A 25,222-nucleotide genomic window follows, 5' to 3' on the forward strand; every position below is an offset into this window, starting at 1 on the left:
CTTTTCTTCTTCTTCTTCTTCTTCTTCTTCTTCTTCTTCTTCTTCTTGTGTATAAGCAGACAGTCATTGAAAGCTTATTGTTCCCAGACACTATTATAAGCATTGGAGATATAACAATATACAAGATAGTATACAGTATACTATTTGTTCTCTATTTGGTAAGACTAGTTGGAAGGCAGAGAACAAAAGTACCACCCGGATAAATTTTAGTTGCAGTGAAGGCATAAGCAGGATAGAAAACAGAATGCCACTAAGTCTTCTTCATTTGGGTTCCACCAGATCGCAGAGGAACCAAAAGGAGTATTAGAGAACCAGGGGAGGGAGTAAGGTTTCCACTCCTGTCCCCACCACTCAGACTAGGAAAAAGATGCTTCTACATAAGGGAAGACAGTAAAGGGAGAGCATAAGAGGGAGAGTTCCTTGGGTTCCAGAGCAAGGAGTCCTGTGCTCTTGGGAGATCCCAGGAAACAGCCAGATCCAGAGGAGTAGAGTCTATGGAGTGTGTCACAGGCAGATGGGGCATTCCTGGTGAAAGATCATGGGAGCACAGCTGACACCTGGGTGGACTTACCCTGAACTTAGATACTATACTGAGGAAAGAATAACGTTATGAATTAATGGAGTTTAAATTTCTACCAATCTGGTGACATAAGACATTATATCTTATGTCCAGTTTTAGAAAAATTCAGAAAAGTTGTCCATGCTGCACACACTAAATTTGTAAACTCGGATTCATACAGCTATATTCATAAGTCTCTCTTATCTAAAGTAAATTAATAAATCACAAAAAAATCCTTTCCTAAATCCTACGTCTCTCTCTGCTATCACTCATTCACTTCTGTTCACAAATTTGTTAAACATGTTCTTTATTAGCTACTGCAATTTCCTCCCTCCCTACACACTCACCCTTCAACCAACTCCAGTATGGTTTCTGTTCCTGTTATCTACCAGGAAAACATTTATTAAAGTTCTTGGTGACTTGTAGGCTCCTAAATGCAGTGGGTACTTTCCAGCTTATTTCATTTCATTGTATTTGATCTTTAAACAGCATTTGGCACTGTTTTGGGCTCTCCTTTTTGAAACTCTGGCTTTCCTTGCTTTCATGACATCACACTCTCCTGGGCTTTCCTACTGGCTCAATCTTCTCAGTTACATTTGTAGGCTCATCCCCTCCTTGATCATTTAATATTGGTATTCCTCAAGATTCAGCCCTAGGACCCTTCTCTTTTTACTCTGTCCTCCCTCCCTGCATGTTTGCATTCGTGACCATGGCTTAATGAAGCCATTGTTATATATCTATATCTATATCTATATCTATATCTATATCTATATCTATCTATATCATCTATATCTATATCATCTATCTATCTATCTATCTGTCTATCTATCATCTATTAAATGACTTTCAATTTATATCTTTTGATCAGTCCTATCCTCCATACATTGGATCCTTATATCCAACCACTTATTTGGACCATTCTAGAATATCTCAAACATGTCCAAATTTGACTTTTTGATCTTCCATCCTGTGTAAACCTGCTCATCTTCTCTAGTCCTTTTATGGGTGATTGGCATCTATCTCTCCACTTCCTCCCATATGCATTCTTACTCTCTGGCTTTGGGTCATACTGGCCTTCTCTTTGTCTTCAAATGGGCCATGCTCTCTTCTCCATAAGGGTGTGCTGTTCTATCTGGAACGTTCCCCCTTGCTGCCTTCTCTTTGATGTAGACTCCTCTTCTGATCTCCACTCAAACATTCCTCTGCAAGAAGTCTTTCCTGTCATCGTGCGGACATCATTTCATTAGGCTCATCTGCTACCTGGCATCATAGCACCATGTTCCTTTTGTTTCATGTGATTGCACATTCATCAATCAGTATCTGACCCCTTCTCTCAATTATAAACTTCCTGAAGGCAGGGGCATTATCTGTTGCTAATCTCCATTTGGCCCCAGTGTCAATATGCTTGGAACGAATAAAATAATTATCAGTAAAAGAGAGAACTGCTTTCCCCAAACTGAGTTGTTTGCCTTTTCTTTGTGATTTGTAGTGTTTTCACATGCGGACTTTTTTTTTTTTTTTTTTTTTTTGTGCAATCTACTGTATCCATCTTTCCTCCTTTAAGGCCATTTTTAGAATGGCCTTTGCCACCCCAAGATTACATAAATATTCACCAAAATTTTCTTCCAGGACTTTTATGGTTTCATTTGCAAGATTTAATTCTTGAATCCATCTGGAATTTATTTCTGAAAGAAGCGAAATAGTGCCAGCTATTTTGTTTCAGAGCCAGTTCTTCCTAAATTGAAAACTTCAGCTATATCCAGTAGTGTGATGTCATTGGAGATAATAGGATTTAGAATCAGAAGGCCTGGATTTAAGTGCAGTTCCACCACTTGCTCACTGTACACATTTTAGCAAGTCATTTAATCTCTTTGCGAAATATCAGAAACCTTTACAGGAGGAAGACTCAGGGAAGACACAGTTCAGTAATCCTCACTAACAAAATGGCCATTGAAAAGGTAAGAGAGGGTGGAAGAGTGGCATATCGATTAAGAGTGATGAGCAGTGGGTGTTGTATGGCTGCGATGAATCACCGAATTCTACTCCTGAAACCAGTACTGCACTGTATGTTAAACTACCTAAAATTTAAATTAAAAAAAAAAAAAAAGAAAGAAAGAAAAGAGTGTGGGTTGAGTCAGACTATCTGAGTGGCAACCATTTTATCATCCACAAGATGACATAAAAACTGTAACTATCTTTATGCTTTATGGTGGGGCTTAAATACATTAGTGAATGTCAGGCACTTAAGGCTTGTGTCCATAAGCAGTAAGCGAGGGTCCTCATAGCAAGGGATGTCACCTTTTTAGTGAGGGTAGTGGAGAACAGGTCCGTCTGTGCTCTCTTGAAGGAACTAGGAAAGTACGTAAAGTGTGCTACCTAAGGGCTAATAGGAATCTAAAGAACACGACGTAGAGCCGTCAGTTTCGTGGCAACACGACCAAAGCGATTCCCTCCCACCTCTGATTTCCGTTTGTTCTTGCAGATCTGCTGTGTGTGGTCTCGTCTTAACATGCACAGAGGTTTAATGTTTTCAAGTGTCAAGGGTGTGAGTTTATGAAATTCAGTACATTACTACCTCAAAGTTTATAGAAACCTGGTCCTTTGATATCGACACGTCTTAATAATATATCTAGACATGAATACCTCTCAAAAGGAAGTAATAAATGCCGGGGAAGTCTCCTTCCCCAGCAAGTGAGCTGGCGAAGAGTTACCTCATATGCCCACTGATAATGAACCTCTTCATCACCGTTTCGATCCCCTAAAGTGCAGAAGGAACTGGGGAGGTGGCATACAGGAACTACCTAGTATCACGGAATACTAAACACTGAGTCGCTGTTGTCACTTACCTTTTCCAGTCTGTTTCCTTGGGTTGCAGACCCTGACGTGGCCCAGACTCACATGACAACAGGCAGGGCCAGGCCAGGAGTTGCAGTGTCCACACACTGATTGAAATGATTAATGGAAGTGTATGTGTGTTTCACTGAGTTCCAACTAAGGGATTTATGACTGGCACTGGATTTAACACTGTAACTTATTTGAAATTGCTTATCATTTTACAGTGTGTCACATAACTAGATAGCATCAGTCACTCAACTGAGGATATAATAAATCCATTTTATTGGTTTTGTTGGAGGTTTTTGTTTTGTTCGTTTTGTTTTCCCTTTCGTGCTGGGAAGAAAAATGTTTTCTTTCGTTTTGTTTTGGTTTGTTTTTCTGACATGGTTCACTTTTATAGCAGAAAACATCCAACAAATTCCCACAGAGAATTCAGGTGCTTATTTGACATTGATGATTGTAAGTGCAGTTGAGTAATTTTAACTTTATTAACTATAATGTATCAATTCAGGGAAGCAGCCATTACTGGAACCTTGAAAATAACATGACTTTTCCCCCCACCTTTACCTCCCCCATCACCAGTTCAATGAGCGGGATTGTAGGTGGGGTGGGGGCGGGCATGAGTCTCCGGAGCGTTCTCTGCTACGCTGTTGAGAAAAACAATGCAAGCTCCCTTTCTCTGGTTCTCTCGTGTTCGGTAATTAGTCCTCCATACCCATAGACCTCCTGGGGTGTGCAGGCATGGTTTTCACTATATAGACTGTTCCAGCCAGATCTGTGATTCTTCTGTGCCAGCCTCCGGGCAGATAATTCAACTCAGCCCTCTGTTCTGCAGTGGGGACCAATTACATCAAATTCAGAGGCAGGAAGTAAAATGCCCCATTTTCTCTCAGGTTCAAGCCATATCTTTCAGTCAAGGATTGGCAACAGCAAAACCGATATTTTGATACCCCTCCCGTCCCCCACAAGCACCCAACCATTTGCTGGGTCGTGTTTCTTCTCTACCTATTGCCAGCCACAGAGAGAAAGTCATCATTAACTGGGACTCATGCTCTCATGACACGATACGATCAGTTTGCTCAATCCCAGGCACCAAGCAGAATCCTTGCCATTAAGGTCAGCAGCAGGGAAATGCCAGTTGACCACATGACCTGCCATTTGAGTGGAAACAACAACAACAACAACAACAACACAACACTACTCTAATGCAATCGATTTCAGTTATTGTGTCTTGATGTTAATGATCTGAAACGGCAGAAAATCAAATGTTATCCTAATTTCTCCTCAGAACCGAGACAGGAGTCAGATCCCATACAAGGAACATTGACCCAAAGCCGGAGAAACAGGCACAGAATCACTAACTGACCTCCACTGAGGGGGGAAAAAGAACGACAGAACATTCTTTTCTCTTTTGTAATTTTTCTCTCTTGAGTTTTCTTTCTCGGTTTTTCGGAAGAAGCGTCCTCAGATGGGATATTAGTGCTTTTTAATTTTAGATGAGAATGAGTCACTTCTTTTTGGAAAACGGCTCCAGGCCGTGCATGATTCCATTTCAGGATTTTGGATGGCTCTGTTGAGGTCTTCAGGCAACTGGCAACCCACTGGGCAAGGATTAGTGTCTGGCCCAGTGTCGCGCCCTCTAAGTTGCCACAGGCGTGTCACAAATATACTCAATAGACCCAGGGCAGCACTGGCAAGATTTATTATTTTTATTATTTGTACTATTTACTTGAAGGCACTGCTTATTTTACTGGGAACAGGAACTATTTACATTTCGCCAGTTCTATTAGTTTCTTGGGCTGCCATAACAAACTACCACAAACTCGGTGGCTTAAAACAACCGAAAGTTATTCTCTCACAGTTCTTGAGGCCCGAAGTCCAAAAATCAATGTGCCCGCGGGGGCGTGCTCCCTCTGAAGGCTCTGGGGAAGAATGCTTCCTCGCTTCTTTCAGTTCCAGTGGCTCCAGGCATTGTTTGGCTTATGGTCCCAACCCTCCCAATCTCTGCTCTGTCTTCACATGGCCTTCTGCTCCGTGTGTTCTTCCTTCCATACTCTTGTTTTATAAAGGCACCTGTCAGTGAATTTATGGTCCACTTTCAGCCATGTTGTCGTCGTCAAGAGATCCTTAATTACATCTGTAAATATCCCTTTTCCAAACAAGATCACACTGACAGGTTCCCAGTGGACATGTCTTGGTGGGTCCCACTCAACACACCATGCCAGCTGTGTAAGGAGAAGATGTGGAAAAGTGAGTTAGCTGGCCCTGTATTTCCGATGTATCTCAATGATTTTGAGCCCCACAGAGAGCGCACTGCCTTTCTGAATCTTCCCAGTTGGCCCCATCCCAAATCTGCCTCTTGGCTGGGCAAATCTTGCACTGATTTAAGAAAGAGACACTTGAGGAGGAGGTCCTACCGTGGCATTCTGTGCATCCTGCCTTTCCCACAACTCCCTGCTGAGTGTTCATTAAATGTCTCATGAAACTAAACTAATATGACAACCTCGTCCATTGTCCTCCCCGGGTAAAACCACCATGCTGTTTAACCTCAACACTCACCTTCCCACACCTATTCCCAGGTGTAGACCAAAGTACCGACTGACCTCATACAGCATTCACGACTGCCAACAACAAACGGACATGGAACACAGATCAGCAATCCTACCTTGTTTTCTAAGTATGCTTTCCAGGACAATATTATATACCTTCACTGTCCACAAGAATCCCTCCCCCAACACTCCTAGTTGTCGATCTTACTTCTCACTGTATTGATAATATTGAAACAGTCTTCCCATTCTGAAATGTACCACCTCTTTTCTCACCCGGACACTACCTCCTTTCAGCTAGTTTCTCATAATTCCTTCCGAAGGACCTCACTGCTGCAATTAGCCCTTCTTTCAATCAGCTCTCTCTCCTCGGAGCATTCCTACCTCCAGGAATCAATCCTACTAGTGTTCAAGTATATTCTCGTAGCTCCAGTACCTATGAATAAACTCTCTCTTGGCCCCAAAGTTCCCTTCTATTTTGTGTCCTTTTCTCCACTCCCCTTTTCAGAAATTCTTGTTTTGTTTTTAACTCATTTTCCTCAAATTTCATTTCCCATTACCCTATGGGCATTATCCACATAAGAATCTCAATTCCCCTTTATGCCATCAATTTCACTGACCATCTCTGTATCCTTAGTTTCCTCAACTTTTATTTGAGCAATTCCCCTGTATTTTGCAGGTTTCTGCACATTCTTTATAGGTTTCATCTTCTTCATTGTGCCAGTAACTTCCTTTTTTTTTTGTGACATCTAATTTATGCAGAGATAAAATCCTACGGCCAATATATCTACCTCAGTTTTCCATTTGGGGGACTTGGTTTAAAAAAAAAAAAAAACTTGGTGGACTGCTAAATTATGCATGAGTCCATTTTGGCAACAGCATTGAAATATTCCTCTGTCGTATAAAATCTACATATCATACAGAATGGTCACTGGGTTTTAGAATCTATTAGAGTGGTGAAAATGGTCTTAAAAATTGGCAGGACATTTGTTTCCTGTAGAAGTGATTGGAGCATGACCTTTTGTACAAGTCATATCGTTAAATTATTTCCTTGGAGCAAGAGGGTCTAAATATATCTCTAATGGTGCACATTTGTATGGCCCTTTATAGTTTTCAAGGAAATTTCATATCCATTACTTTATTTGATCCTTACAATAGCCCTGTAAGATACTGGTTATTTATCTAATTTTCACAGACAGGAAGAATGAGGCTTCTAGAGTCTGTATGACTCACCCAACACCCTCCACCTAGTGCTCAACTTAAACCCATGGCCATTACCCCAGTGGCTCAACCTTGAGTGCACAATAGAATCACCAGGGAGCTTTCAGAAATCTCAACACCCAGGCTGCACTCAACACTAATCAAATCAGAATCTCTGGGGTGAGATCAAGGCACTATTATCTTTGAAAACTCTCCAGGTAATTTCAGCATGCAACTAAGTTTGAGAAGCAGTACTTCAGCCCCGCGTTTCTGTAGCACTACCGTCACTCCAGTTCAACTCCCGCTGGCTGTCATCTTGAAGACAGATCTTTTACTGCCACTTAAAGGGGAAGATGACTTTCTTGGGATCGAGTTTCTTGCAACGCAGATATCAGCCTTTTATAAGGGGGAAAAAAAGAAGGAACCATGTCAGTCACTTTAGATACGTAATTTTCTCCCAAGTCTCTGAAGGTTTTGTGTCTACATCTGCATTGATCGGAAGATAAACAATGCCAAAAAGGGTGTAGTGTGATTTGTGGGAAGTATCAAAACATTTGAACCTGCCTCGTAGGTTTGTGCACATCGTATGGATATTCATGCTCAAATTTACATTCAAACGTCTTAGGGATGCCATCAGCTTCTTATTCTTTCTAAAGGAATTATAAAGTTGGCTCTGATATTGTGGCTCGTTTGTTTCTTTTTAATAGCTGGGGATAACCTTAGAAAGGCTTGGGAATGAGCTTAAGTATCTTAACACTTGTCCTAGGAATGTACCCTACATACGTAAGGTCTGACAACTATTGATTGTAAAATTATTTTTACACCTCTCCCCTCTGAGGCTGCATTGGAAAAGGGCAATTGTTCTGCTGTGACAATGAAATGGCTCTGTTCCTAAGCATGCACTGGGGAGACGCAATGTTGGTAAAATGTTAACTGGCAGCGTACTGAAGTTTTTCAATTATTAAGAGAGCATTTTCCTTGCAAAGTTAGGCCATGAATAAAAGGTAAGTAAAAGAGAAATATCTCCAGAGTCCGAGTACATTTCAAGGCTCATCGCAATACGATTGAAAGAAGAAGATAGAAACTGAAGTAAAAATGATGATCCTTACATCACTTCTTAAGAATACCAGGTTACATTGTTACATTACATTCTGAAACCATTGCCTCAGTTTGCCATATGTAAAAATGGGGATCCACTTCTGAAACTTTATATAAAGTCTGGAGATTTTGTTTCTTCAGCACACGAGGAGCAGAATGAAATCAAATTTTTTGTATACGGTTTAAGTGAAATACATTCAATTACGATCATTTTGGTGACTGATTATAAGGCAGCTGTTGGAGACTAAGGCTCCGACCAGTTGTTTGTCTCTAAGATTTACACTAACCAAACAGACAACTTCTTCAGGAATGCCGTTTCCACCAGATGAACGCCCAGCTCAAGAACGTGATTTCCTGTTGCTATCGCATGAAGTCAAAATTCTTCACGATAGTTTCTAAGGCACCATATCCCTGCAGTTGTTTCTTCCTGTTTCCCAGCAGGCACTCTGTTCCGGTCAGGCTACCTTCTCTGTGTCACCCCACCCACTTCCCTGCTGATCCCAGATCTGTGTCTTTGTGCATGCTGCCGTCTCCACTACAGTACCTTCTCTCTCCTCTCCACCTGAGGAAAGCAGTCTTTCTTCAAGGCACAGCTCAGTTCACGTCACTTCTGTGACACCTCTTCCAGCTGCTCTGGACCTCGCCAATTCCCTCAACCTTCATTATCTATGCAAAGTACAACCATGACCGCATATTCTCCTGGTCCTTGCATTAAGAATTCTCTAGTACGTGCAGGACCCTTGCTCCGAGGTACCAAGAAGAATGCATACAGATGCCCCATGTTGAGAAGTCAAAGCCCATAGTGCATACGACAGACACTATGTTTCCTATATAAGGGCAGGGACAATAGAGCTTGTGTCCAGGTAATGTTTCTGTTACCACTTCAAAATGGAAGGAGTCCCTGAAGTAGATTTTTAAATGTTGGTGTGGTCGGCTGACCTTTTGTTGTCCAGAAAATATGGTGGATTCAACCTTCCTCAAAGAATAATCCATCTTTAAAATTCTGTGACTGGTTATCTTTTTACTGAACAGATGGACTGGTCCATTGATTTAGCACCATGTTGACATTATTAAATTCAATTAAACAAACAGGTTGGTCCATGGTGTCCTTTTCTTCTCCCTGTGCGCTTCTCTGAGTGACATTGTCCATATGTAGAAATGGCATGCCACGATCTCAACTGACATGTGAATTATGGCCTATCGTGGATTATTAGCAAATAGTCCAGGCTGTTCCTATCTCAACCCATCCTCCTTTTGTGATTCAGTATAGTCACCAGGGTGTGAGGAAACCACTACTGCTTGGCTCTGTTTTCTCCCCAAATCTGAGGTGACACTTCTGCTCCTGCTCCAACAACATTTCAAAGCTACCATGTTTCTGCACGCAGGGGGGACCGTAGCTTCTATCACCACTGTGAAATTCAATCAAGGATAATCCGTGCCCAAATGGACCTGGTTTCTCAAGGGTATAGCTCAGAGATGCTTATGAAGTAAGTTCGTCCCTGCCTCCAGCCCACTCTGCCCTACACTCTGTCCTCCAAGAGTAGGTTACAATTGATAGGTTAGAGGTTCTGAATCACTTCGGGAGATTTTGTTTGTTTCGTAGCAGCTTTATTGACATATAATTTGTATAGTATATAATTCATTTATTTAAAGATTAGAATTCAGTGGCCTTTAGTCTTTTCACAGAGCCATGTACCCATCACCATGATCAATTTTAGAACGTTTTCACCATTGCAGAAACAAACTCCAAACCCTTTAGCTATTGGCATTCCAATCCCACCCTAAGCCCCAATCCTTCTCAGCCCTAAGCAACCACTAATCCACTTTCTGTCTCTATAGATTTGCTTATTCTGGATATTTTATATAAATAGGATCACATAGCATGTGGTCTTTTGTGACGGACTTCTTTCTGTCAGCATAATGTTTTCAAGTTTCATCCACACTGAAGCATGTATTGTACTTCATTCCTTTTCATAACCAAATAATATCCTATTATATGGATATGCCACATTCATCAACTGATGGGCATTTGGTTTGTTTCCACCTTTTAGATATTGCAGGTCACGTTGCCATGAACATCTGTGTATTAGCTTTTATGTGAACCTAAGTTTTTAATTCTCTTGCCTATATATCTAAGAGTAGAATTCTGAGTCAAATCATAACTCTATGTTTCACTTTTTGAGGAATTCCCAGACTGTCTTCCAAAGTAACTTCACAATTTTACATCTCTACCAGCAATAGACAAGAGCTCTGATTTCCCCATATCTTCACCAACATTTATGGTGATCTGACTTTTTGATTCTAGGTGCCCTACTGGGGTGAACTTTCCTATTTTGATTTTGATTTGCTACTTGAGGGTTGATGACGGTGAGCCTCTTTTCATGTGCTTGTTGATTGTTTGCTTATCCTCTTTGAAGACGTGCCTATTCAGGTCCTTTGCCCCATTTCAATTGTGTTATTTGTATTTTTATTATAGATATGATTTTTAAGTATTTTCTCCCATTGCTATGGGAAATAGTCAGTTCCTCATCTTTGGGTTTATAGAATAGTCCAGCAAACTTCTTTCCCTACCCTTGATTTTAAATGCCAGTAGCAATCTTTCTAGTCATTTTGATAACCCAAGATACTCCCATGTAGTTCCAAGTCATGTTTTTAAAACAGTATGATTGCCAAATCCCCAAATATTATGTTTTCAGCAAGGATGACTGTATCCCCTACAGTCCTGACTTAAATGTCTAACTACCTATGCCATTGAACCAGTCCACGTATAAATCCCACAGGCACCTAGACACTCAACATGTCCCCTTCTCCTCTCTGGTTTCCTTACCAAGACACCATCCACCGTGCACTCTACCATCCACCACCGTTCTCCATCTCTCTTCCTGCTCTCCTCCAACGCAATCGCCATGTTCTGTTGACTCCACCTCCTAAAAATCTCTTCACTTCATTCTTTCAGAGCTGTGGTCACTAACCTTTACCTGGCCCGGGGGGGGGGGGGGCTGTTGCAATAGCTTCCAATTGTTTTCCCGCTTCGGTGGCTTCGTTGTCCAATCCAGAGTGACTTTTCTAAAAGGAAAACCCGATGAAGTGTACTTCCTGTTGAAATCTCTTCACTGGCTTTTTATCATTCTAGTGGCTCTGCCCAGCTGGTGGTTTGAGAACACTTAGGGATTTGATGGAAGGGTTCTGGAAAGGTCATGTCATTCACAACAGTGCCACCTGTTCCTTTCCAGTTTTATCAGTCAGTTAATAGAGTAGGAAAATTCCTCAAAACTAAGCAAAAAATAAATCAATGATTTTAAATATTTTTCCCCTTTAAAGGGAACACTTTGCTAACTTCTCATTTCATATCAAGGGAACAGGTAGGCTGTGGCCAGTGAATTTCAAAGTGAACAAACTCATATCTCACCCATATTATCACTCAACTGAATCTTACTAGCCAAGATGGTTTGAATTACTTTTTTTTTTTTAACACTTTATTTTATTTTTGAGAAAGAGACAGAGTGTGAGTTGGGGAGGGGCAGAGAGAGAGGGAGACACAGGATCCAAAGCACAAAGCCAGGTGCGGGGCTCAAACTTAGGAACTGTGAGATCATGACCTGAGCCGAAGTCAGATGCTTAACTGACTGAGCCACCCAGGGACCCCTGTTTGAATTACTTTAAGTCGTAGTCTTGGGGTGCCTGGGTGGCGCAGTTGGTTGAGCGTCCGACTTCAGCCAGGTCACGATCTCGCGGTCCGTGAGTTCGAGTCCCGCGTCGGGCTCTGGGCTGATGGCTCAGAGCCTGGAGCTTGTTTCCGATTCTGTGTCTCCCTCTCTCTCTGCCCCTCGCCCGTTCATGCTCTGTCTCTCTCTCTCCCAAAAATAAATAAACGTTGAAAAAAAAAATCGTAGTCTTAGAGTTTTTGTATACATAATGGACCACTTATTAAAGAAAGCAAAAAAAAAAAAATACAATGTCAAAATTCAAGTTATGAGAAGAATAAAAATGATAACGATTCTGCAATCTAATCTCAAATTGATCCTCACCAGATCTGTGGCTTGTTTAAATTACAATTTGCAGCTGATTGAAAATTTTTTTTTCAAAAAAAAAAGTAAAAGAAATATAGTAATGAGTATATTTAAATTGACCATTTATTGGATAAGAATAACACACAATGTTATCTAAGACCGTAAGTGAGACACAACAACCTAACATCTCCTGTCTCATCATGTAGAAACAAAAAATAAAACAGTTGTTTTTTTAACCTTTGGTCAAGAAGACAGTTTTTGTCAATTTTTAAAGCATCAGTAAGTAAGTACATTTTAGTATACATGTTAGTACACATTCTGTTCCCAAACCAAAACAACTTTGCCATTTCTGATTTATTTGTCAACAAATTATGCTTTTCTTACACAATTAATACAAAGTAAATCAAATCATACAAACCATTGTTAACGGGAAAAAGACAGATTTTGTCTTCGATAGAACTATTGTTAAAATTATATTTTAGGAGAGCTTTACAGATCTAGAAGAGGCAACGGTGAACTAGATTGCATGTCTCTCTGGTAGGCAAAAAAGAAAAAAAAAGATGAGGGGTGAGAACCCACCCAAGCCTCCTCTTTTCCCAAAAACTCACAGAAAATTCCAGTTTCCTTTACACCATGCTATCAAAGGCTGACCTCATACGGAAAAGTGGTTTAGGCATTAGTTGCCTCATTCAATTTACACTTACAGGATATAAATGCTGAAGATTCTGCATTCAGTGTAGGAGAGTGAACTCCTAACAAAATCGGTCTCCCACAAATAGTAGCATAAACTCCGGTCAGAGAGACAATACAATCACTTGAGGTTTGGGAAAACTTCACAAAGTCAGGGAGACTCAGGGCCCCACATGAGCTAGTCCGCCCCACCTTGCCCATCTGATTTCTTTTCACTCTCCCTCCATGCTCGTTCTTCTCCAGGCATTCCTGCCGTGCCCACCCGGAACCCTCTCCCCCATATGTGCTTGTCTCGCTCACATTCTCTGCATCATCTCACGAGCCCTTTCTTCACCATTTGGTAACAAATAACAACCCTCCAACCCTCTGCCTGGCCAGGACATCCTGCCACCTTACCCTGCTTTATCCTTCTCCATGACACCTGCGACCATCTGACATACCGTATATATTTGTTTATTGTCCCTTTTATCCGTGCATCCTTACTAGGATGCAGGGTTCATCCGAGCACCATGCTGGGCCATCCCCAGCACCTAGAACGGCACCTGGAACAAAGCAGTTAAAAAAAAGTGTACACTATTTGACTGAAAGGATGAATATGAGGTATTCTGGAGAACTGGGGGTGGGGGAGGGATCTCATTTGATAGTCTGGTAGCGGAAAGTCTTTCCGGACACAGTGATGTCCATGGACAAAGGAGTAATGGCTGTCAAGGTAGGAAGCATATGTGATGGCAGGCCAGTGACACTACTAGACAGACTGGAATGTGTCTGATGTTAGTATAAACTATAAAACCCTGGAGGGTCAAGCTTATACGTTTCTCACGCAAGTCCCTCAGATGAGATCCTTAAGATTCAAAATGTTGAATGACTTGCCGAATTCACATAGCAACCAGAGGAAACAAGGACTTTCTGATTGCTGGTCCACATCTCTCCACATACACCCATACCCCCCAGCCTACCCTGCTGTGAACTGAATGGTGCCCCCCAAAATGCATGTGTTGACCCCCACTGTGACTGTATCTAGAGAGAGGGCCTATCAGGAGGTAGGTAGTTAAGGTTAGACTAGGTCATAAAGATGGTCTCTTTATAAGAAGAGACACCAGAGAGCTTGCGGTCTTGCTGTCCCCCCACCCGCAAACGCACGGGAGAGGCCATGTGAGGACTGACAAGGCAAGGTCATAAGCCCGGCAGAGAACTTTCACCAAGAACTGAACTCTGTTACTACCTTGATCTTGAACTTCCCAGCATCCAGAATGGAAAAAAAAATACACTTTTGTTCTTTAAGAAGATCCAGCCTGTAATACTTCGTTATGGCAGCCGAGCTGCCTAAGCCATGGCTTTCCCTCCTCTGTCACTGCCTCTCCCCAAAGCGGGTGTCAAACCACTAATCTATACGACCACATGGCTGTCAATCATGAGGAGGGGGTAGGGAATAGAGCTGAGAAGTGGCTTACAAATGATGTCTTTCCCACACCTTGCCATCTTTAGTCAGCTCACATTCGCAGAGCCTTCACAGGTGACTCACTCGACTAATTCAGCGGCTTAGTTTTGACGTTCACAACAGCTAGCGGAACTATATCTACTTGAACACTCCAGGAGAGATTTAAACAGTGTTTTCCTATTGTCTCAGTCTTTGGGTACAAGCTGAATATTCAGACGGAGGCAGGAGCCGTCAGAAAAAAAAAAAAAAAGTTATCGTTTTCATTTTCGGTCTACCAGCACCCCCAAGTAATTCACCCAGTTCGAAAGCAATGAAGCATGGAGTTCACTTGCAATGACACAGATCCAGGCATATTAGTGCAATTATTTTATTAAATACTTTAGAGGACATTTCTTTTGTCTGGTGCTGTAATATCACCTTTTTAACTCGTGAAACTGAAAAAGAAAACTAGAGGCTCCATTCTTATTTTAGAAGAATCCCCGCCAGCAAAAATATTGGTATTTAAAGCCTGGGTTTGGAAGTAGGAAAGTGGAGGAGATTGCATTAAAATTCAATCCAATTCATCCAAAGTTTATAAAATATAAATGATATGCAAAGCATCGGTTTCTCTGTGGGAAATGTAAGAAAACCTAAGGCGGGAGCTCTGCCCTCGAGTTAGAGGTATGTATAGGTATGTATGAGCCACGATGTTGGGTACAAACATCAAATTGTTCCTTCTCCTTTCTTACTGAAGCGATTAGAAAGATTATGAGCAGATATCAGTGCTGCAGTTCAAGAAAACATTATATATATGCCAGGAGCATTGAAGAAATCATTTAGACACAGCAAGATGGGACTGGATAAAAAGAAAGAGCCATCTAGTATTCTGTTGCATGTCTAGAAAATAAGAGGGAGAGGGGCGCCTGGGTGGCTCAGTCGGTGAAGCGTCCAACTTCGGCCCAGGGCATGATCTCATGGTTCGTGAGCTCAGGCCCCGCATCAGGCTCTGTGCTGACAGCTTGGAGCCTGAAGCCTGCTTCCGATTCTGTGTGTCCCTCTCTCTCTGCCCCTAACCCACTAGCATTCTGTCTCTGTCTCTCTCAAAAATAAATAAACATTAAAATAAATAAATAAACTTAACAAAAAAAATTTTTAAAGAAAATAAGAGGGAGAGAGGAGCAAGACTGTATTAAAATCCTAGGAAGTGAAGAAACGAAGACGGGTACTGATGCGCTGTAAAGGGAGATGGAGGTATATTACCTTCAACGTGCGACATTAAGTGTAGTATCGAATAGCTGAGTGAAATACTTCCACTCTACCAGCCAGCACCCGTGGGACGTCCTCCAGAGCTGGAGCCACAGAGAAGGCACACAAGAGGGACACACACCAGAGGCACTGCTCCACTGGGGATTCAGCATGGAAAGGCTCCATGCTAAGATGCCTCCCACCCAGCCCTGGCTCAGGCTTCTAGCCACTGTGCAATGACTGACACTGAGCAGGGTTGATGGCATGGCAGCAAGAAATCGCAGTGAAAAAAAAAGAAGCAACAACAATACAGAGGGAAGCTCGGCTGTCTTGTCTGCTTTCCACTAAAACTGAAGGATTGAGAAAGAAATTGAACTCTTCATTCTTACATAAAGCCATGAAATCCTAACTCTTGAAGCCAGTCTTGGGCAAACCTCGACCTCCCTCCTGAAGGGAGAATAAACAGAAGCCATTGAAACCTTCGTATTTTATAACAAGAGGAACTAACGTCACCTTCTGAAACTCACGGTTATTATTAGAAACAGATATTTTAAAGAAATTGTGTCATCTTCATTCTCCATTTCAAAAGGGCACTGTAAGTATGAGATTAAAGTGGGTGTTCATCGGAAGGAAATCATTCGAGATTAGGAAAGAGGTGATGGGAATTACAATTTCAGAATTCAGAGATTCAGTGTAATATTGAGTAGCTGTAGAGGCTACAGAAGTCCTAAAAAAGTTTTTTTAATGTTTATATTTATTTTTGAGACAGAGAGAGACAGAGCATAAGTGAGGGAGGGGCAGAGAGGGAGACACAGAATCCGAAGCAAGTTCCAGGCTCTGAGCTGTCAGCACAGAGCCCGATGAGGGGTTGGAACTCACAAACTGCAAGATCATGACCTGAGCCAAAGTCGGATACTCAACTGACTGAGCCACCCAGGCGCCTCAAGACTGTAGAAGTTGTAACTGGTGAAGTAGAAGACGAGCTTGAGAAATTCTTTAACAACACAGAAGAAATGAGAAATAATGAATAGGATACAAAGTATGAGACCTGAAAAACAAAGTTTTACAAGATACAAAAGAACAGAATAGAACAATAATAATTTAAAACAAAACAAAACAACTACAGAAAAAAATTGACCTAAACTGAAGTAAACCTGTGTCTGTGGGTAAAAAGAGCTCATGTCTACAAGGTCAAGATCGAAGAGATTCTAACAATTAAAAAAAAACAAAAAGGGGCGCCTGGGTGGCGCAGTCGGTTAAGCGTCCGACTTCAGCCAGGTCACAATCTCGCGGTCCGTGAGTTCGAGCCCCGCGTCGGGCTCTGGGCTGATGGCTCAGAGCCTGGAGCCTGTTTCCGATTCTGTGTCTCCCTCTCTCTCAGCCCCTCCCCCGTTCATGCTCTGTCTCTCTCTGTCCCAAAAATAAATAAACGTTTAAAAAAACAAACAAACAAACAAACAAACAAAAAAAAAAACAAAAAGCTTTAAGGTCAAATACAATCTCCAAATGGCATCCAGATGAAAAAAAAAATCACATTCAAAGGAATGAAAATCAAGATGATCTCTTTGCAACACTAGACACTTGTAAGACAGTGAAGCAACATCTATGGAATTTTCAGGTAAAATATTGTGATTCCAGAATTCTGCACTGGTAAGAACAACAGAAAGACATTTTCACATCTACAAGGGATCAAAAAGTATACCACCCATATATTGGCAGAGAATTTACTCAGAAGGACATAGCAACAACTCGCCTATATTAACTCATAAAAGGAAATAAAGTAGCATAAAAAAGGCCACTAAGGCCTGAAACCAAGTCAGAGACACGTGAATTAAATTATAATAATTAATACAAGGGTAAAAATTTTTTAAAGAGATGATTCATAATATAATATAACCACTTGGGTCTAAAAACCCCACAATATATAAATAAAAATTGAGAGGTAGAATGAAAGAAGAGTAGAGGTACTGGTGATAAAAATATAATACGAAAATTCCTCATCTCGTATGTGTCTGGAAATCAACTCTTCCAAGTTTTCTTTGATTTTAGGAAAAGTAGTTTTAAATATGATTATTTTTAAAAACTTAAAGGCAACCAATAATAGAATAAAATATTTTAAGTATATAACTTCTTTGTCATTATAGAATAAATAAAAGGCAAAAATAACTCTTATAAATAAACATGGTATGAAAAAAAAGTAAAAAACAAAAATAATGTATATAAAACGTCATAAAGAATGAAAAACACTCAAAACCATTAATATAGAGCATAAGCCAAGATGGCAATCGTAAGCCCACACATATGAGAAATGACAACAAATGTAAATAGGTACACTTTTCTACTAAATGACAAAAATATAAAACTATGTCGCAAAATAAAGGCCAATTATATGCTGCTTATAAGAGACAAATACAAAAGAGATACAAAAAGTCAAAAAAATTTAAAATGACAAAGACATATCGAGCAAATACTAACCACGGAAATTTTAATATAAAATGGAAAGAAACCCAAATCGGAAGAGTATATAGGAAAAAGTCATTTTACATTGGCAAAATATATAATCCATAATTTAAATATAACTATCACAGACTTATTCTCTGCCTCATAATGTTGTGCCCAAACATATAAAGCATAAACTGCTATAAATACAAATAGAACTAACAGAAATGAAGGGGGGGTAACTTCAGACCTAAATCCTCTATGATGGATCAGTATACAAAATATAGGGGATTTGAATAATATCCCTAATAAGATGGATTAAATAGATATGGTAGCAATACTACTTAAACATAAAAATACCTTCTTTTTCAAGCATGCACAAAAAGTCTTGTATCGAGTTAGAACAAAAACCAAAATAAAAAGAGAGGAACAGAAATTGTACAGACTCTAATCTGTGACAACAACACAGTAAAATTATCTTTAGCAACAACAACAAAATCACACAAACCAAAAGTATTCTCAAACTCCTGGACATCAAAATGCGGTGTTCTAAATAATTTGGAAGTTGGTCAGAGATGAATACCATCATTCCAGACTATTTAGATTACAATGGTAATGAAAACACTATACGTGTCAACATTTACGACATGTTGCTTATACTCAAATGTGTTCTTCCAAAATTTTGAAGAACAAATGATTTCCCCGTGGTATAACCTGTTCCAGAACATGGCAAAAAGATGGAAAGCTTCCCGATTTGTTATATGCAGCTAACACGCTCTAATTTCCAATTCTGAACATGACAGCACTCGAAAGAAAACTCTTGTGAAGATAAGCAAATAAAATTTAGCAATTATTCAAAAGAATGATTGGCCATAGTCAAGGAAGGCTTAACTAAAGAAAGCAAGGCTAACTTAATGTTAAGCAATCTGTTGACATAAATCATATCAATAAAGCAAAAAGAGAAAATCCATACAGGGGTCTCCTTAGGATGAGGGGACAAGGCTGAGGACAAAGTACAAGGTAGGACACCCTCCCCCTCTCTGCCCCAGGTGGGATATGTGATATTCCTCAGGCACTCCAGACTGCCCAGGAACAAAGGAGACGGGAAACCAAATGTTTAACTGATAGAGATACAGTCTCCATCAGTTTACAAATATCAGTAAATTACAAGAAAAAGGCAACATTATCAATAGCGTAATCTCCAGAAACCCATAGACTCCGTTTCCTGGAGCCCCAACATTCCCCCTCCATAGTGATGTGGGGAACAAAGGCAAAAAGGAACCGGCAGGTAAAATTAAATTTCCTTATAACCTGCAGCCCATTGACAAATACTTGAGGCAAATGCAGAGTGTAACATGTCTCCAGGAACCCCCTACTGTCCTAGGGTTAATGCCTCACAGGGTGGAAAACAACCTTAGCTTGACAAGGTATTTTAGGAGTCCTCTTTAGCATATCAAAGTCCTTCTGGAGGCCTCTGATTTGCCTTTGCTTCCCCAACTCCACACTATATAACCAGTCATTCTTCACAACCCCAGTGCAGCGCTTTTTGTCCATGGATTCTGTCTCCCTGCTGTATAATAAAATCACCTTTTTGCACCAAAGACGTCTTTCAAGAATTCTTTCTTGGCCATGAGCTCCAAACCCCCACCACCCCAAAACGTCATCACTTAGAGGCAAAGAAATAAAAAGAAAAAAAGAAGAAGATAATATTCAACATTTGTCCCTAATACAAACTTTAAATAAAGAAGCAGAGAAATATTTCTTCATTAACATAATAAAAACATTTAACTCAAGCTAACAACCAATATCACTTCTATAAATTTATTGAGCATTGCTTGGCATTTTTTTTTTTAAAGAAAGAAAATAACAGTTTAGATAATGCAATTTATAGTATCGTAAAGTTACATTTTATGTGTTTTTAAACACTAGTAATACATACACTGTGTTACTGCATTACTGTACGGGTTTATTTTATTTTATTTTTTTAATGTTTATTTATTTTTGAGAGAGACAGAATATGAGTGGGGGAGGGACAGAGAGAGAGAGAGACACACAGAATTGGAAGCAGGCTCCAGGCTCCGAGCTCTGAACACAGAGCCCGAAGCGGGGCTCGAACTCACGAACCATGAGATCATGACATGAGCTGAAGTCGGACGCTCAACCAACCGAGCCACCCAGACGCCCCAAGTACTGGTTTAAAAGCCACATATGATGCAAACATTTTATGGGCACTTCAAGAAATTCTGAAGGATTAATTTTGCATATATTTCATTTGTGTCCTTTTTGTCCAACTTGAGCACTTCATGCTCCTTACCCTCATCATAGCTGATTCCTCTTGAATGTTTGCTTCCTCTCAGTAATCTACGTGTTCATCTTTCACTGATTTTCCCAGGAATCTTTCCACATTGGCTCAGCTCATAGTAGTAATAGTAACTCTTTATATTTACATCAAAACAATGAGAACCTTCAACCAAAGTATTTCATCAAAGTAGAGCATTACAAACACGGGCTTCCTGGTGTTCTCTTACTCTATTTCAAAGACGTGGATGCCAGAGGGCTCCCTTTCCACAATGATTAAGAACAGAATCAGAATCGATTCCCTCTTTAACAGCTTATTGTTCGCATTAGGAGAAGCAGTTGAGTATCCTTGTTAGAGTTGAGCCATGGGACCCCCTTCAAAACCATTTTTAAGAAAGTCAATACTCCTTAGTCTGCAAGTGAGGACTGATAAATATTACTAATTGTACATCCGTTCTCTGTGCAGCGCCGGGGTTGTGCCGGGCGGCCCACACTTCTGCTGGGCACACAATGCTTCGGCAGCACATAAAAGACCGGAAGTGGTCAGGAGCTACCGCAGTAAGAAAAGAGAATTTGGTGGAGTGAGTTGGGGGTGAGTAGGTAATGATGAAATTTGAAGTCAGGTTCGCGAGCAAATGGCTAAGAAAGAATTCTCGAGATGTCTTTGGTATGAAAAGGTGATTTTATTAAAGCACGGGGACAGGACCCGTGGGCAGAAAGTGCTGCACGGGGTTTATGAGGAGCACTTGACTATATACTTTCAAGTTTGTGGAGGAACGCGAGGTATAGATAACATAGGTCTCCAAAGAATTTCTGGATGCTGAAAGCAGGGTCTCACAGGACCCTGCAGATTTAGCTGTTGTCAAGATAAAGTTGCTTTTAGTTTTTAAGGAAGTGTAAACATTAAGGCATTAAGGCAGCTATAAACGTCTCCTGGGGAGTGTTAGACACTGCAGGCCTGTGACATCTGTCAATGAGCTGCAGGCTGTAAGGGAATTTAATTTAAACTACATTTTTCTTGCCTTTGTTTCCCTCATCAGGTAATAAGGGTGTGACTAGTAATACACGAGGGGCGTGTAAGGCTATCCACTGTATGATTCCGACAATATGGCATTTTGGAAAGGGCAAGACTACAGACAGAAGAAAAAGTTTAGTGGTTGTCACGGGTCACGGCGGAGGGAGGGAGGAATCGATGGAGTACAGGAGATTCTTAAAGCGCCGAAACTATTATGAATTACACTGTAATTATACTGTAACGATGGACATGTGTCATTATACATTCGCCAAAACCCATAGAATGTACAACAGCACGAGTAGACGCTAATGTGCACTATGGACTTCAGTTAATAATAACGCGTCCATGTTGGTTCATCAGTTGTATTAATCAGATACACTAATGCAAGATGTTAATGATAGAGGGAACTGGGGAGTGGGTACTGAGGGGGGGTACTGTGGGTACTAGGGATACTGTGGGAACTCACTGCTCCGTTCTTCTGTACACCTAAAACTGCTCTAAAAAGTAAAATCTATCTTCTCCTCCTCCTCCTCCCCTTCTTCTTCTTCTTCTTCTTCTTCTTCTTCTTCTTCCTCTTCCTCTTCCTCTTCTTCTCCTCCTCCTCCTTCTTTTTTAATGGATGAGTAAAAGGAAGATCCCACAGGGACAATGGGAAAAACCAAAATAAGAGTGGAAGAGGTTTAAAGGTCAAGGTGAGCTCAGACCCAGGTGACAGGTTTCAGGAATGTTGAGAAGTGAATCAAGAATGATAGGGGTGGGAAGTGAAGAGGCGGATCTTCACAGAGAGGCAGATGGAGGCTTCCAGAGCACAGAGCAGCTCCTCTTGGAAGCTGCATCCTTCTACTTAAGCTTCCTCATTGTACAGAAGCTGAAATCATCAACCAGCCGTGAAATCGGTTGAGATGCTTGTATAATTCACTTAAACGTATTTGACAAGGTAGCGTTAGTTGTAGTATGACTGTAAAACGTGTGTCAGCCTAGTTTCTTTAAAAACACAGATTATTGCTCGTTGATAGAGCTGCATACGGATCCTCACTGACCAGTAGTGACCCAGGTGTTTGTTTTACTAGTCAAAGTGCTAATGACAAAGAGACAGGTGTAGTTTTTAAAGTTCTAAAATCTTAGAATTTGGAAAAAAATGGGGGGAAGGGATTCTACTCAAACCTGGAAAAAACTAGAATTCAATGAAATACATTGGAAATGGTAAGAATTGATAAAATAGTTTCTGTTTCTATGCGTCTGTGTTGTTTGACTTGTGCTGTCTTGTTTGCATTACATTTTAAAATAGTTTTTATTAGCCCGTTGCTCCATCTCAAGGACTCTTACTCTACCTTTGCGAAACTATGTGAAAAGTCATCTAAGAGTTTATAATGGGCTCTGTGCCCTTCACAGCCTTCTCCCCACCCATGGGTGAAGCCCTGAGCGGGATAGCGTGGAGTTTTGGCACATACGTTTTGGAATTGGCAAGCCGGGGATTCAAATCCCAGATTCTTTTGTTTATTATGTGACTTTGAGCAGAGTCTCTCAACTGTTTTTGAGCCTCAGTCCTTGTGTTAATCAGAGTTCCCCAGATAAACAAAACCATTCATATACGAAATGAAGAATTGGCTGACATAACTGTGGAAGCTGAGAAGTCCCATGATCTGCTGTCTGCTGGCTGAAGACCAAGGAAAGCCAGTGGTGTCATTCTAGTCTGAGTCTGAAGACCTGAGAGCCACATGGTGTAAAGCCTAGTCCCGTGGCAAGAGAAAACCCAGTGTCCAGCTCAATAGGGAGGCAAGAAATGGACCAATCCTCCCTTTCGCTTTTTGTTCTATTCAGGCCCTCGATGGATTGGATGATGCCCACCGACGCTGAAGAGGGCAATCTACTTCACTCAGTCTACTGATTCAAATGCTAATCTTATTCAGAAATACCCTGACAGACACACATAGAAATAGTGTTTAAGGGGCGCCTGGGTGGCTCAGTCGGTTGAGCGTCCGACTTCGGCTCAGGTCACGATCTCGCGGTCCTTGAGTTCGAGCCCCGCGTCAGGCTCTGTGCTGACAGCTCAGAGCCTGGAGCCTGTTTCAGATTCTGTGTCTCCCTCTCTCTCTGACCCTCCCCTGTTCATGCTCTCTCTCCGTCTCAAAAATAAAAATAAAAATAAACGTTAAAAAAAAAAAAGAAATAGTGTTTAATCTGAGCACACCATGCCAATTTGACCCGGTCAAGTGGACACATTAAATTAACCATCACAGGGGCAGCTGGCGGGCTCTGGCAGTTGAGCATCTGACTTTGGCTCAGATCATGATCTCGTAGTTCGTGAGTTCGAGCCTCGCGTCAGACTGTCTGCTGTCAATGCAGAGTCTGCTTCACATCCTCCGTCTTCCTCTCTCTGCCCCTCCCCTGTTCACACAAGCTCTCTCACTCTCTCTCAAAAGTAAATAAAAATTAAAACAATTTTTTTTTAAATTAACCGTCACGTTTCCTTATCTACAGAAAGTACTCTGTAGTGTAGGGATAAATGAGTAATCCGTGCATGGTTCCTGGCACAACGTCTGCTTGTGTCCCCCCTAAAATCCACATCTTCAAGCCTTAATCTCCGATGTGATGGTTTTTGGAGGTGAGGCCTTTGGGACACAATTAGGGTCAGATCAGGTCACGAGGGTGGAGGCATTATGCTGGGATTAATGCTCTTATAACAGAGGAAGAGACACAAGACCTCTCTCTCCACCATGTGGGGACACAACAAGAAGACAGCCATCTGCAAATCAGGAAGAGGACCTCATCGGACACCAGATCTGCCAGCACCTCAATCTTGGACTTCTAGCCTGCAGAACTGTGAGAAATAAATGCCTGTTCTTGAAGCCATCCAGTGTGTGGGGTTGATTATCGCAGCCGGAACTGGCTAAAACAACAGTGGACACGCAGAAAGTGCTAAATAAGCGCTGACAGCTACTCTGTGCCATCCCCTGCCTCTATTTTCCAGCACCTTTCCAGAGAATGTCTCCAGAATGCCCTGATTATCTCTCTTCCTGTCCCTGCTTGGTTTCTCTCACCATCTCCATTGGAGCTCCATCGCTGTGGGTCTAGATTGAGCACTTCACAATCTTTTTTTGGAATGATGCTTGATTTGGCAGCCTGCTTAGTTCTTTTTTTTTTAAGTTTTTTTTTTCAGTTTATTCACTTATTTTGAGAGAAAGAGTGCACACAAAAGGGAGGGGCAGAGAGGGAATCCCAAGCTGACCGTGCAGAGCCCTATATGGGGCTTGATCCCACAAACTGTGAGATCATGATGTGAGCTGCAATCAAGAATCGACTGATCCACCCAGGCGCCCCAGCTCCTTTAGCCCTTGATTCCTATTTGCCTCTGGCAACAATGTCTTCACTTCATGGCCAGTGGCTGCAAGACTGGCGCTATACTTTCCCACCTTCATCCCCTGGCTCCTGAAACCTGAGTGTTAGTCAGATCCTACCTCCCAGGAAGCAGTTCAGGCACAACATTTCATACAAACCGTCTGTTACAACATTCACCTAATAACGAGACTTCAGAGAAATATAAATATCCAACAACTTGGGGAATGCTTAAACAGATCACGGGGCATGAGTATGGTCAAATACTATGCAGCCTATACAAACATGTTTGAAGAGTTTCAAACAAAATGAAAACAGTGTTTTGCTACAGTCAGATGCGGGGTGGGGAGGAGTTTTACAAAGACCTGTGTGTGATTCTGGCTCCTCCATTCATTCCCTGTGTGACATACGGCAGGTTGTCTAAACTCTTTGAGCCTCAGTTTCCTCATCTGCTGAATGGGGATGGTGACAGCTACCTCTTAGGATCACTCTGATAGTTCAATTAGATAACATACGTAAAAACTTTAGCAGTAA

General features: G+C 41.3%; 1 protein-coding gene and 1 pseudogene across 1 annotated transcript in view; one reads left to right on the forward strand and one right to left on the reverse strand.

Moving 5' to 3' along the window:
- The window catches only part of LOC121039924 (5'(3')-deoxyribonucleotidase, cytosolic type-like), a 51,929-nt pseudogene extending 40,783 nt beyond the window's left edge, over positions 1 to 11,146 (reverse strand).
- Positions 2,392 to 25,222, forward strand: part of ADRA1A (adrenoceptor alpha 1A) — a 161,523-nt gene continuing 138,692 nt past the window's right edge. The window contains exon 1 of the mRNA XM_040490222.1: positions 2,392 to 2,517. The gene's annotated coding sequence lies outside the window, so the exon portion shown is untranslated. The remainder of the gene's footprint in view (positions 2,518 to 25,222) is intronic.

Source organism: Herpailurus yagouaroundi, unplaced genomic scaffold, assembly GCF_014898765.1.
Source record: "Herpailurus yagouaroundi ecotype Mexico unplaced genomic scaffold, PumYag 181, whole genome shotgun sequence".
Classification (NCBI taxonomy): Eukaryota; Metazoa; Chordata; class Mammalia; order Carnivora; family Felidae; genus Herpailurus; species Herpailurus yagouaroundi.